Source organism: Lygodium microphyllum, chromosome 25 (genome assembly GCF_053477565.2).
Source record: "Lygodium microphyllum isolate KBCC chromosome 25, Lygodium_microphyllum_v1.1.10, whole genome shotgun sequence".
Classification (NCBI taxonomy): domain Eukaryota; kingdom Viridiplantae; phylum Streptophyta; class Polypodiopsida; order Schizaeales; family Lygodiaceae; genus Lygodium; species Lygodium microphyllum.
The window spans coordinates 31,466,908-31,481,603 of NC_141159.1; positions in this window are offsets into that span (position 1 = coordinate 31,466,908).

Consider the following 14,696-nt stretch of genomic DNA (forward strand, 5'->3'; position numbering starts at 1 on the left):
CCTTCTATTTACTCCTCCAGCCTAGGATTTAAGCACTTTGAAAGTGTTAGAGTTGTCAAGGATGCTGGTTGTGGCACTCCTCCATAGGTGAACTGCTAAGGACACGTTCTGCAAGGGGCATTGTCACGGCCAAGGGCTGTGATTACTATGATCCCTGATTGGAAGTAGTAGCAGCTATTTCAATGGAATGGCTACTACTAGTAGATTGCAGTGTCAAGTCCCTAGGGCGATCGAAAGTGGTCGTGTCTTTTGTTGCCCTTTGAGCATTCACTTGTGTAGATCGAGCATGTGTTGATCTAGTCACATTAGGTTGCACAGGCATATCCATCGGCCGAGAGCTACGGCTAGTGTCATGTCCCACCTCTTGGACATTTGGAAGCTTAGATGGAGATAGAGATTGGGAGTGAGCAGCCGCCCTTGACGACCGTTGCTGTGCTTCCTATGTGCATTTGGAAAAAGAGGGTGTAGGAGATCTAGGACTCTTAGGTGGACTTGGCACTGGCTGAATGATTTGCTCGAGGCTATTAGATGATTGCGCCATTTGCTTTATTGAGCAATCAGCCTTGCCATGAGCAATGTTGTGCCTATGATTCCTGTTATCCTCCTGGGAAATCAATGGCTCTTTGGGCACTAATGGCTTTTGTGCATGCTCAATGGCTCCATATGACATCTGCTTATTAAGCATGCTAGGCTGAGGCTCTTTCTTTCAAACACTCATGTCTGGTTTCTTGCCTCGAGACCTAGAGTTTCTCCTAGATTTTCTCCTATGCTTCGTTGCTTCTGATGCAACATGGCCTTTAGCTGATAGAGGTGGTTTAGTAGGGGGTTTTGGTACCCAAATCCATCGGTTACCTACGTAATACCCTTGAGCACGTAGCAACGCTCTGGATATCCATCGCGGCATTGTGCTGACCCTCCATCGATGCCTTCATCTATAAGGCTTGGGCTTCTTTTGGGGTCTTCTATGATATTTGTAAGTCCAAAGCCCGTCCTTGGCATTGTCTCTTGACCTTCTTGTTTCAGGCATGGCCTCACTCACTAGTTCTCGTTGTTCGACCTGTGCTTGTATCAACTCTTCCAACAAGTCCTTGCTCTCGTTAGTACGCTTGACTGTTATGTCAGCACCTTCCTTGCCTTTCCCTCAAGGTTCGATGAGGTCACCCTTGCTAAAGGTTGTGACTATCCTCACACCCGATAGTGTCAGGTGTATCCTCGGTGCTACATAGTCAGCCTCACACTTGGTCGCCCTTTTGAAGGGTCTTCCTAGGAGGGTTTCCTTCTCGTAATTAGCACTATTTGGAGGAACATGAAATAGGATAGGCAAGCTTTCAGTTTCAATTTTCACAAGGATTTTGCACTTCCCTATGAGTGCTTGTGGGTGTCCCCCATAAGTGTTAAGAGTTGCATTAGTCGGTGTGAGCTCTGGTTGGCCTAGTAGGGTCCATGATTCATAGGTCAAGGTATTAAAATCTACTCCTTCATCAATCAGAGCATCAATAGTATGCTCTCTTTTCGCGATGAGTTTGACCCTAAGATAAGCAGGTGATACTATGTCTTCGTCTTCCGGGTCCTGGCTTGTAAATTTAAGCCTTCTGAAAAATGCCCTTGAGTCCCCAACTGCACGACCAGATGTGGATTCTCCACTGATGTCTTGGATCGTCAGTGCAGTGCTATTCAAGGAGCATCTATCGTCAGGACTGTCATATCTAGTCATTCTCGATGTTTTAGCTTGATGTTGTTGCTTTTCGCTTTGACTAGATGTAGTCCGAATGCAACACGTATGTGTTTTTGCAGTGTGGCCTTTTTGCCCTTGTTGGCTAGATTGGCCCATTGATGTTCTAGGGTCTCTGCTTCTCTCTGTTCGGGTATGGGATTTTGATTGCTCTTTTGCAAGTGAGAATCCATGCTCGTGTAGAGCCATTACTACACTAGAGTCCAATTTGGAGGACCTGTCACGACGCACATTTTCTCTCCAACCTACTTGGGGGAGGTGTGGAGGGGGCAGAGCCCCCTCTGCGGGGATTTGGGGGGGTAGTCCCCCCATCCCGCAGGGCCGTTATGGTAAACACCATGTGCAATTTGGAGGACCGTTTATAGCCAAATTTTGAACTACTTGCTCTAAATTTCAGCTCAGTGATGGATCTGTGATGTGCCTGTAGCTCTTCGTAGCCTTTGGGGTCAATTTCGGGGTTTAGATGTGTCAAATTTTGTGTTCTAGATACCTGTCCGATTTTGACAGTTTTCTTCTCAGATGTCCGATTTTCAGGAGTCCGATTATCAGAATTGGACATCCAATTTTGGGTTGGTCCGGCCCAATGGTCCAATTTTGGTCACGTTCGATTTCTGGAATCGGATGTCCGATTTTGACAGGGGTCTGATTTCTAGTGGTTCGGTATACCCACCAAATGCAGTCCCAAGGACAGTTCCCTACCCCTATCCCCAGATGAAAACAATGTCGCAGTATAATGCACCTAATCCACTGTGGTCACCATAGACGACTCAACCACAACAACACTAGCCTCAAACAGTTCCTCCAATGGCGACTCAACAACAGTGGAACCCTTCCAACTAGAATCAACAATCCCAAGTCTCAACAGGAGCTCTGAATCAGAACCAGAACAGAGGACCTTCTGGATCAACCCAATCAGTGTATGCAGTAATTACAGAAGCTTCCCAAAACCCTACTACAAGCACTTCAGGAGGTGAAAATCTGAAGGACTACTTATAAAACTCAGCTGCAAGTATCAAGAAAGAGCTTATGGATGTGATTAGAGAGCAGCTATAGACGTTGAAGGTGAATATCGCCAATATATCCAACCCTATGGGATCTGGGAGAGATGTGATGCGCTCTAATACATGGTGCAGAAAGTGTCATCAAGTGGGAAATTTAGCCACTGAATGTATCCGAAAACCAACCATTCCTGGAGCCTTGTGTTCATACTGTTTGGGGAAGAACTATACAGAGGATATTTGCTCTCTGAAAGAGATGCACGAGCGAAGACAGAAGGATGAAAATGCAAGATTTAACTTGCTAGAGTCCAAAATGACAACATAGGATATTGGACAAAAGCCTAGGGAGTTTGGTCCTAATTTCGGTCCAAGGAGGTTTCCCTCTCAAAGTTATAGAGGACGACAGTCTGGTGGTGGTCAGAGATCAGAGGTGGAATGTTACAGGTATGGAGAAAAGGGTCATATCTCCTCGAATTGTCCAAACCCTAGATGATCAGTGGATTACAAGCCCTTATGTAGTCGATGCAAAGGTGAAGGCCACATTGCAGAGGACTGTCCAAGTCCAACCCCTGTAAAGGCCAATGCCACTGATAGCCAACAGAAGGTACAAGAGCCTGCCTCCAATTTGGTAGAGTTGGAAGTTGTTGTTGTTACACACACCAAGAAAAAAGAACTAGTTGTTCAGAATGAAAGAAAATTTCCTACCAAGACTGTGAAGTTCAACCTGCCAACAGAGGGACAGAGCAGTACATGACAGAATAGTGCAGTACAGAGCACTGCAATGCCACAGAGAGTCACCGAGACAGTCCTAGAGACAAGACCAGAGGTCCAGGAGATAGATGATACAGAAGCACCTCCAAAAATAGAGGAAGTGTTGATGCTGCAATTGGTAGAAGAAAAAGGAAATATAAAAATTGGTGTAGCCCCATTCCCCAGCCAGCTGGAGAAGCCTGTGGATCCTATAAAAGATTATGACTTGGTAAAAGACCTAGAAACCTTTAACCAAACCTAACATTTGGACAGTTATTGATGATGTCTCCCAGCTGCTGAAAGAAATTCAAAAGAAACTTGACAAGAAGACATGGACTAAGGATCGCTCCTTCAACAGCGACCAAGACCAATAAGGCCCCGGAGCCTGTAAAGGAAGTATATGTGGCTAATGTCTTCCTAGATCCTGGAACCCCAAAGATTAGTGTATGGATTGAAGGATGCTTTATTTTAGATGCATTGATTGATGGAGGCTCATCAGTAAACATAATGACGGATGTGACAATGAAGGACATAAGGTTTCAAGGAATTCAGCCTACACAGTGGCTTATTAGATTTGCAGATCAAAGCAGAATTAAACCGTTGGGCATCCTCCCATACGTAAAAACAACCCTTGCAGGAAAAGATTACTGGCTGGCATATTTGGTGGTCAAACCAAGTTCTTATGGGACCTCATACCCTCTGCTGTTGGGAAGATCTTGGCTTTTTGAAGCAAGAGCCAGGACAGATTGGTTCAAAGGAACCCTAACCCTAGGCAGAGGACCCAACAAAGTGGTGTTGAAGTTATATGGATCGCAAAAAGGCAATGGATCCACATCCATTGAAGTCATAATTGACTTCTCCAACGAGGTAACAGATGGTACATCGGGAGACGAAGAGGCTATTAAGTAGATCTTTCCTAAGAAAATAGAGGCATAGTCCCTAACAGTGGGCATTGTAAGCCAACTACCAAGGGAAGCAAAATCCTTGTCCATGGGAGAATACCTCCTGCCTCAACTAGAATTAACTTCTGAAATCACCTCTGACAATGAAATAGAAGCATGGATGTACTGTTTTCCCTATTACATGATAGTCAAGAGACAGAGTAGAGGCAAAACAAATACAGAGCAGTAACAGATACAGAGATAGAGAAGAGGTAGAACAAAGATAGAGCAGATACAGAGATAGTCACAAAGACAGTAACAGACACAGAGCCAGAAGCAGAGTCAGAAGCTGTGACAAAAGTAGAAGCAGATGCAGAGGCAGAAGATATGTTCTTCTCTTACAGAGCCTCTATAGAAGCAGAGACAGATCCTCTAGAGGAAGAGGATGAAAATAATGAGGAAGAAAATGAAGCAGGTTATGAGAGTGCAAATGAAGAATTTCCTCTGATAGTGGATGATCTTGTTGATGTCCCTACAGAGACCTCAGAGGCCGAAGATCTCAGGGTGTTGTATGGAATGACTATGGTTCCATTTGGGTTGGCCAATGGACCACAAAGTATGCAGAATCTGTATAATCAATGCATTAAAATCATAAAAATTAAGTTCACTAGTGGCTCCTATCGCCCTGACCATTCAGTCCAAAGAAAAGATGATGATAATGCCCCATGCTAACAAAAGCCAGAGCTATCAGAGCCACGGCCTCTAGAAGGTCTGTGCTATGTGACATTCCTAGACGCATTCTCAGAAGATGAATACCTAAGTCCAAAAGAAATTACCACTCACATAGAAGCAAACAAAGCTTTGATACCCTTCCAGCAACCCCAACAGACGAATGAGTCATCTGTTCAGAAGGACACTAGTTCTAGTGGAACATTAGACGAGGACACTACTCCCTTGAAAGAGTCAAACCTCTATCCAGAAGTAATCCATGGGACGCTTATTCGTGAAGTGGAAGGTGAAAGACAAGTAATATTATTGGATACTGACGGTACTTAACATCACCTGAAAGTGGGTCTCAATCTTCCAGAAGAAGAACTAGTGGTCCTGTGAGATCTACTAAAGGAGAACTTAAATATGTTTGCTTGGTCATATAAAGACCTAAAGGGGATTGATCCCACAGTATGCCAACATCACATTGACCTAGATCTAAATGCCAAACCTGTAAGGCAAAGACAAAGGCATATGAATCCTAATTATTTTGCATTGATAAAGGCTGAATTATTGAAACTTCTTGAAGCAAAGTTCATTTATCCCGTGGCTAACAGTGAATGGGTTTCACCCATTGTGGTAGTACCAAAGAAGAATGGAAAACTTCGAATATGTGTGGACTTTCGGAAGGTCAATTCAAAAATGAAGAAGGATCATTTTCCTATCCCTTTTACCGAATAACTATTGGACACAGTGGTAGGCCATGAGCTGTATTCCCTCTTGGATGGATTCAGCGGATATAACCAAGTCCAAGTCACAGAAGAGGACCAATCCAAAACAACCTTCACCACAGAATGGGGGACCTATGCCTACAGAGTGATGCCATTTGGGCTCTATAATGCTCCTGCCACCTTCCAATGAGTAATGATGGCTACCTTCCAGAATCATTTGCATGATTTCATTGAGGTGTATCTTGACGACTTCTGTGTCTATAGTTTGATCCGTGAGCATTGGGGATGCCTAAAGCAATGTTTTGACAGATGCCGAGAGTATGGGATTTCTCTCAACCCCGACAAATGTGTCTTTGGTGTCTCATTAGGAGTTATTCTGGGCCATATTATCTCTACACAAGGGATTGCAACAAACCCAGTGAATATTGAGAAGATTGCCACCTTAACAACACCAACAAACCTCAAGAAATTGAGAGGATTTCTTGGCTATGTGGGCTACTACAGAAGATTTATTGCACATTTTGCAACCAAGGAAGCCCCTCTGCACAAGCTCCTAAAGGAAAGATACAAATTTCCTTTGGAATGATGATTGTGAAGAAGCCTTTAATGTCCTAAAACAGTGCCTTATCAAAGCACCTATCTTATAGTCTCCTGATTGGACGAAGGAGTTCCATGTGCACACAGATGCATCGGTTGAAGGGCTAGGTGTTGTCCTATGTCAAAAGGGTCCTTCTAAATTAGATCAACCAATTTATTATGCAAGCCAAAAGGTCACTAATAGGGAAGGGAACTACACAGTGACAGAGCTTGAATGCTTAGCAATGGTGTTTGCATTGGAGAAGTTTCGACACTATTTATTGTCAATGCATTTCAAGTTCTATGTGGATCATGAAGCCTTGTCCTTCTTGATGAACAAAGCAGATGTTAAAGGAAAACTGATGAGATGGTTGCTCCTGTTCCAGGAGTTTGATTTTGAAGTGGTCATTAAGCCTGGCCGTTCCCATGTCCCAGTCGATCATCTATCACGGATCCCTCAAATAGCGGAAGAGGAACAGGATGACCTAGACCTTCCTAATGCTTTCCTGTTTTTAGTTGAAACATTTACTCCCTGGTATGTAGACATAGCCAACCTCCTGGCAACTCAACAGTATCCTCCTAGCATCTCAAGCCGTGAGAAGAAGAAGCTTATGTTAGAATCAGCCCCTACACCTTGCTAGGCGGTGCACTGTACAAGAGAGGCAAAGATGAGGTGTTGTGAAGATGTGTTGCAGGGGATGAAATCGGCAGAGTATTGAAAGTATGCCATGACGAACCATGTGGTGGACACTTCGCGGGGGAAGCGATAGCCAGGAAGGCTCTGTTAGTAGGATATTGGTGGCCGACCCTCCACAAGGATGCATATGACTACTGCAAAAGATGTAATGCTTGTCAGCGAATGGGAAAACCCACCAAAACAAGTGCCATGCCACTACAACCTATTCTTCCCCTAAAGCCATTCGAGAAGTGGGGGATTGATTTCGTGGGTTCCATTGATCCATCTACCAGATGGAAGCAGAACAGATACATCTTAGTATGTATAGGTTATGGCACAAAGTGGTGTGAAGCTAAAGCCTTGAAGCGGGATGATGGTAATAGCATAGCCCTCTTCATGTATGAGAATACTATCACCCATTTTGGTAGTCCCCTCGAGCTGGTAAGTGACAGAGATACTCATTTCCTTAACAAAATCATGGAGGAGCTGACGGAGCTGTATAAGATCCGTCATCGCAAGTCCACTCCCTATTACCCCAGAGCCAATGGCCAAGTTGAAGTTACCAATCGCATCCTTTGCTCGATTCTGACAAGAACGATTGTTGCCCATCGTTGCGACTAGGACGATCGACTTATAGAGGCTCTCTGGGCATACATAACCTCCCATAAGGTAGCTACAGGACAAACCCCTTTCCAGCTAGTGTATGGTACAGAAGCCGTCTTACCTGTTGAACTAGAATTGCCCTCTTTGCGAATGGTAGTTAAAGAACGCTTGCGAGATGATGTGTCACTACGACGTTGTCTCCTACACTTGGAATGCTTGGATGAGATACGGTAGATGGCCCTACAGTGCATGGAAATCACTCAGGCACGACGCAAGGCCTATCGTGACAGTTTCATCAAGCACAAGGAGTTCAAAGAAGGTGATCTTGTCCTAGCCTATGATTCGAGATTTGGCAAGTTTCCTGGCAAGCTTCAACAAGGTGGATGGGCCCATATAAGGTACTTGCTGTCAATCCTAACGGCTCTGTTTAGGTGAAGACCGTTGATGCCTCTGATGATCCCTTCCTGATCAATGGCTATCGTCTGAAGTACTTCCTTCCTTGGGGATCTTGACAATCACAGTTGACCTACCCTCCCCCTTTTGGGCATTGCACTATCCTTCTCGTCGTGCTTCTGATAGCCCTTATGATTCTCCTCATGAGGCGGTCTTGTTCTGCTAGCCCCTCATAGATACCTTTCAACCTGACCTTATTCTCTTCTTGTCTGATCTAATAATGATGATGAGGTTGGTCCTGTCACATGGTATTTCTACCATTCTCTTTCTTCACCAAAAAGAAAAGAAAAGAAATTAAAAAAAAACAAACAAAACTGTCATGGGAGAAAAGGAAGAAATTCCCTGTCATAACAGGCCTTGTTCCAAGAAAAGTTAGAAACACCCTTGGGCAGGAAGCTGATTGTGGAAAAGGTGGTAACACCCCGTAGTTCAGGATAGCTGACTCATCAGCAATAAATCTTTCCAGCAAAGTAATTCGAAGCCACCTCCCTTGGTGCGTTGTTTCTGCAATATCAGTCTGTCTGCCCTTCTTAACATACGACTTTTCTTGCAAATTATTGAAGTATGAGATTGTTGCCTGCTTCCCTGGGTATGCCTCGTCTTCAAGATCCTAATGACAACAACAACCGACATGATCTTCATCACCAACCCCTTGAGTGATGTGAGCTTTCATCCTAATAGGATGGGGATGTGAGTATGGGCTGCCCTCTGTATCTATCAGAGAGCGAGATAGAGGGTGGGGTGAGTGACCAGTCTTTCCCTTCAAATTAAATGAGAGGTGAGATGTGTGAATGGAGTGTTACATGCATGGGATGGGTCTCTCAATGCACAACGCATGATTTGTTCATGTGCACTACACCATAAGGCTCCCTGGCCTTCCTTCTCTCATTGTACGCCAGCATAGGGTGGGATGCATAGATACACCATCAATTTCGCACAAGGCATACAAGCTCTGCACAAGTGACAGTGAGGATTACATTAATGGGTCTCAGGAATGGGTTGCCCTCTGTATCTATCAACATAGTGTGAGACAGAGGGTGGGCTGAGTGTGGCTGATGTTTCTTCAATCAATTATCAAGAGGTGAGGATTGAGGGACATTACGACCATTGGAGTTAGGTACGTTCCCGTTTCCCTATGCACCCACGGGATAGGTCTCTGCCATCAACACATGACACGTCATTCTGTTCTGTACACTGCACTATAAAGCTCCTTGGCCTACCTACTTGCACCTATGCCAAAGGGGTTGGACACACTGATGCACCATCGATTATGCACCCTGGCATATTCCCTCTACACCATTCCTTTGTCGATTCCTAAACCGGTTGTGCGCTTTGGGTTTTCATCATTATTTCCTCGAGTGATGTTAGTAATGGGGCGAGTGACTATTCTTTCAATCCATTTGCATGATCGTGAGTTGAGTGCAATATCCCTGGGTGTTGCCACATGGTCCTTGCCACAAAGGACATGAGCTGTGAAGACACCTGGGTATCTCCTGCAGCCGATAACGATGCAAGACGCAACCTCGATAGTCGACATTACTCATCGACAATTTGGGCCAATTTTTTCTAACCCTACACCTTCTGTTTCTCAGTGATGGTCATGTCTTAAGTGTGGGGACGTTTCTGGTTGGTCTGATGTGTGGTACTAGGTCCTTGTTGTTTAGTTTACCCTTCCTGCTAAGGTTTTAAGTGTGGGGACGCGTCCCTGCACGTCTATGTTGCATATCCCTTGCTATGATCATCCATCTATGCCATGACTTCATTTTTCCCTGATGGGATCCCTTCCCCACTCCTTCATTCTATTTCCCCCTGTCCCTGGAGCTGTTTCTTGATCGTTTGCCTTTATTCTTTGTTTTGTGATTTTTTGTATGTGAACAAACCCTACGTTCGCTGAGAATCACATCCAACCTTATAGCCATGTTTCTCCCTTTGAACTGCCCATTTTTCCTTTTTACCAACCCCTGTTCCGATAGACGGTTCTCAAGTTATTAATTTTTAAAGCAATTCCTGTAAATTGAACGGTTTTCTATGTGAACACGTCTTTATTGCTTCAGAACCCTAATCTGATGTGCCATCCATGTCCTATACATCCCCCCTAGCATTTTTTATTTTTATTATGTGTCATTCCGATGCACGGTTCCGTTATTAATTTTTGTGAGTTTTCGGGTCCTTTTCGTGTCTATTTTTAACATATTTCCAAGTGAACCTACCCTATTTTCACCAGAGTTGCAGTTTAATTTGACAGCCATGTCTTGCTAGCCTTTCCCCCACCTTTTCCTTTTTCCTCCCCCCTCTTTCAATTGCCGAATTTTTAGTTATTTATTTTTTCGAGTGTTTTCGGGTGTGTTTTTTGTGTTTTACCCATGAGAATCCCTCCTAATTTCCCCCAACCTGAGTTTTGATGCGACAGCCCTATGAATCCATTTCTTTTGGACATTTTTCCTTTTTACTGTCCTCTATTCCGGTGTACGGTTCTTTTTATATTAATTTCCGAGTCCATTTTTGGGTCTGTTTTTGGAGTTTTTCCCATGCGAATGCATCCTATCTCAATTGGAACTGTGTTTTGCCATGATAGAGTTGTTGGACACCTTATTCTGCACAATTTTCCTTCTTTTCATACTTCATTCCGATGCGTGGATTTTTTGATATTCATACCTGTATGTGTTTTCGGGCTTGTTTTTTACGTTTTTCCCATGTGAGCACCCTGATTTTGTCCCGAATCCGGTGTTGCAATTTTCCATCATTTTCCCCTCGTCTCACAGCACATTTTTCATTCGTACCAATTTTCGATTCGACGTACAGTTTGGGTTTTATTAAATTTTCTTCTTTTTGCCGTGTGATCGTGTTTCTCGTGTTGCGCGTGAGCGCGCATGTTTTTGGTTTTACATGCCTCGGGACACCCCCGTGGCATCTGTGGTTCGCGCATCACTGTCCCTGCCCCGTCTAATCCCGTCATTGCAAATTTTTTTACTCCCGCCCCACGCATGCGCGCGGGACGGGGGTGCGTTCATTTTGCCCACCCATACCCAATTTATTTTTCTTTAATTTTTTAAAAAAAACAAACACACAAACATAACAAAACCACACACACATAAAAATAAAACAACCCACATTAAAAAAAACAATAATAATCATAAATAAAAATAAAAAACAAACACACCAGCAAAGAAATGAAAAAAAAAACAACAACAACAAACCACAAACAACCCTACATTTTAAACTTTAAAAAAAAAACACAAAACTTGCCAAAGGAAAACGATAAAGAAAAGCAAGAAAAAGAGAAACAAAAAAAAGAGAAGAAAAAAAAACAAAACCAAAAGAACGATATAAAGAAAAGAAAAGAAAAAAAACAAAAAACCACACGGTTACCTTTTCCCGCATGCGCGATGTCTCCCACCCTCTCTCCTTTGCGTCCTCTACCTCCTTGTTTCCTCCTCCCCCTGCCATCGCTGTTTCCCCCCTCCTCGCTGCGCTACGCTTCGTTGCCACCGTTGCTTCGTCCACGTCCCCTTTCGCCTCCCCGGCCGTCTCCAGTGACTCCTTCTACGGCGCCTCCTCCTCCCGCTCCACCACCTCCCTCGCGCCCCCCCGCGCCGGCGCTGCCTCCTTCCTCAACCTCTATAGCAACCCCAACAACACCTTCTCCGGCCACCTCCCCTCTCTGGGCATTTGCTCCTCCTCCTTCCCCTAGTGGCCGGCCGCCAGAGCCACCTCTTCTTCTCCTCCTCCTCTCCTCGTCGTCGCTCCTCGCCCGCGCCATCTCCTCCTCCACTCCTCTCCTTCCCCCCATCACCTCCTCTCCTCTCCTCCTCCCTCTTCTTCTCTTCCTCCTCCCCCACCTCATCACCTCCTCTCCCGCCCATCACCTCCTCTCCTCTCCTCCTCCCTCTCCTCCTCCTCCTCCTCCTCCCCCCCTGCCATTGCCGGCCGTTCCCCCTTCCACCCCCTGGTTAGTACTAACAGAATTTAATTTACTTACCCTACCCTAATTAACTAACATAACTTCACAAACTAACCTAAGTTACTCAACTTAACATACTAAACTCACTTAATCAACTTACTAGTCTAAACTAACTTACTCAACTTAACCAACCCAACTAAACTAACCTAATTGATTTAACCGCCTACGCTAACCTAATTAACTTCCCATTCTCAGTTCACCTAATTCACTTAGGTCTCTTCCTTCAAGCCCTCGTTTCTACCCCTTCTCCCTTCTCCCTCCGTTGTTCCCACGCCGTGTGGCCGCTCTCAGTGTACGGGTGTGCTAGCGGGCGTTCACGCGCGAGGACGCGCTTCCAATTTGTTCGTGCAGTGGAGTGTTGCAGTCAGCCGTTCACACGCAGTCATCCTCCATTGTTCACATGTAGCGCGAGTAGTGCCTTTTAATTTCCAAACCCGCAAAATACATAAAAACACATAAAAATAAATATAAAACACCAAAAAATCCCAAAATTTCATTTAAAATCCAAAAAATTGCAAAAAAATCCCAAAAATTTTCCAATATTGCTAAAATCATTTGGAATATTTTTTTAAAGTGGAAATTTAAGAAAATAAATTACAAAAAAGTTAAAATTTAAAAATTCAGAGAAAAATCCAAAAAAAGTCCACAAACCCCCTTGCCCCTTTTGCTAATACTTTCTCAATAGAAAATTCTTCCATAAATGACAAAAGTATTATTTGAAGACCAAACCCCTAAATTTAATACTTCACCTCATGAAAATTCATTTTAAATTCCAATAATCAGCTGAAAAATCATGGATAAATTAAAACACATTGTCGATACTTGTTGCTGGATTGTTGAAATTCCACCCTTACACTTCACAACATATTCATGTGTCCTCTATCCCGATTTTACTATTTTTTTTAAAAAAGAAAAAGAAACAGAATAACAAAAAACAAATAAACAAAACCAAACTGTATACAAAATACAAACACACCTAAAATTCAAAGATGAAAAAAAAAAACCACAAAAAACAAACAAACAAAAACACTAAGGTGCTTTATTTTTTCCAGTCAGTGGTGTTTGTTTTTTTTGAGTGGATTCCTTGTATTTGAGACTACTCAGTGCACCTTCAGTCTATTGCATACACACCCCTACGAGGTATTCATTTTTTAGCTTTATTTATTTTTATCATTTCTTAACCACAATTAATTGCTAAAATGAACTATATTCAAACACTTTTACATGCGTACTCGCGCTAAACACACAATTTTCTAACAATTTAAAAATCAACCAGCCGTTCACTTTGCACGTGCTACGTGCGCTTAAGAGGCACCTTAATTTTTATTAAGAATGAACCAACCGTCACAAAAAAGCACGCGCTGGCAAAAAAGCGCTCCACATCACTATTAATTTTTAATTAATGAATTTGCATTTAGAGACCCCAGTTTGGGAATCGCAGTCCAGGTTTCGATAAAGCACCGTTTCACCCTAATAAATTGTAATTAAAATTTTAAGAAGGAACCGCCGTTTTCTTATTAAGGTTTATCACCTAATCAAATGTTACCCATTGTTAATAATTTCTTAAAATGAACCCTTCATTAAAACCATTTCCCCTCACTGCACTTTTTTTCCCTTTTAATAAACACGCTTCGAGGGATGGGCACGTAAAGTCCTCTTAGCTGAAATTGTTGGTCAAGGTTATGGTCAGGTCCTGATTAGGATTTTTATGGTATTATGGTTTGCTTATGTGCTACGATTATGGGTGCGGTTTGTAGTTTTTCTTTCTTTTTTGCTTGATACGGGGTTTTGGGTGCCTGCTTGTTGCATCGCATGAATTTTTCGATCACATATGTGTAGAGATCATACCGAATTTTTTCTAGGATGTGGGTTGTTTGGGGTGGTAAATTGGTTAGTTACGTCTATGTGTGTGTGTACTTCTTTTGATCGATTTCTTTTTTATAGCTATTTTCGTTGTTTTGTAGGCATTCTTTGTGATTGTTTGTGTTTTGTGGTGTGTGTGTTTTCCATCTGAATGGCGCCTCTCATGCTCCTCCTCCTCTCTAGTATGTCCTACTGATCAGTAGGGATTATTCTTCCCTATTGGCTTTTGAGCCTATAGCAAAAGCTAGACTTGCGACTTTCGTGGCTGCTTCATTCCCATTGATTCCAGATGATCCATCTCTGTGTGATGAGTTTCTTGCATCATACAGTAGGAAGGAAGCCTGGTTCATGGTGCTTCCATGGTATTGACACCCCGAGGGTTAGGGAAGGCTTTGTCTCTTTCCTACAAAGGAGAACCCTTTGTTACAGCTAGACAATTATTCTCCAACGATGAGATTTTCAAGCTATTGTAGAAGCAGACCAAAGAGATTCTGGATGTCAAGAAAGTGATTAACACTTCTGGAGTATCTTTTTCCATGATCACTGATCCTCTTAGGAAGTTAGTCTATCAGTTCCTCCAAGACAAGTCTATGCCTGCCAAAATACCATCCCATTGTCAAGAATTGCGTGGTGGGGGGACTTGCTCAAGATGCTGTGCTGAACACACACAGAATGCACAAGGAGAAGCTCACTCAAGAGACAAGAAGAGAGATGGAGGCCAAAACGTTTTCTTGCTAGTTTCTTCTTCTTCTTCCACACTCTTT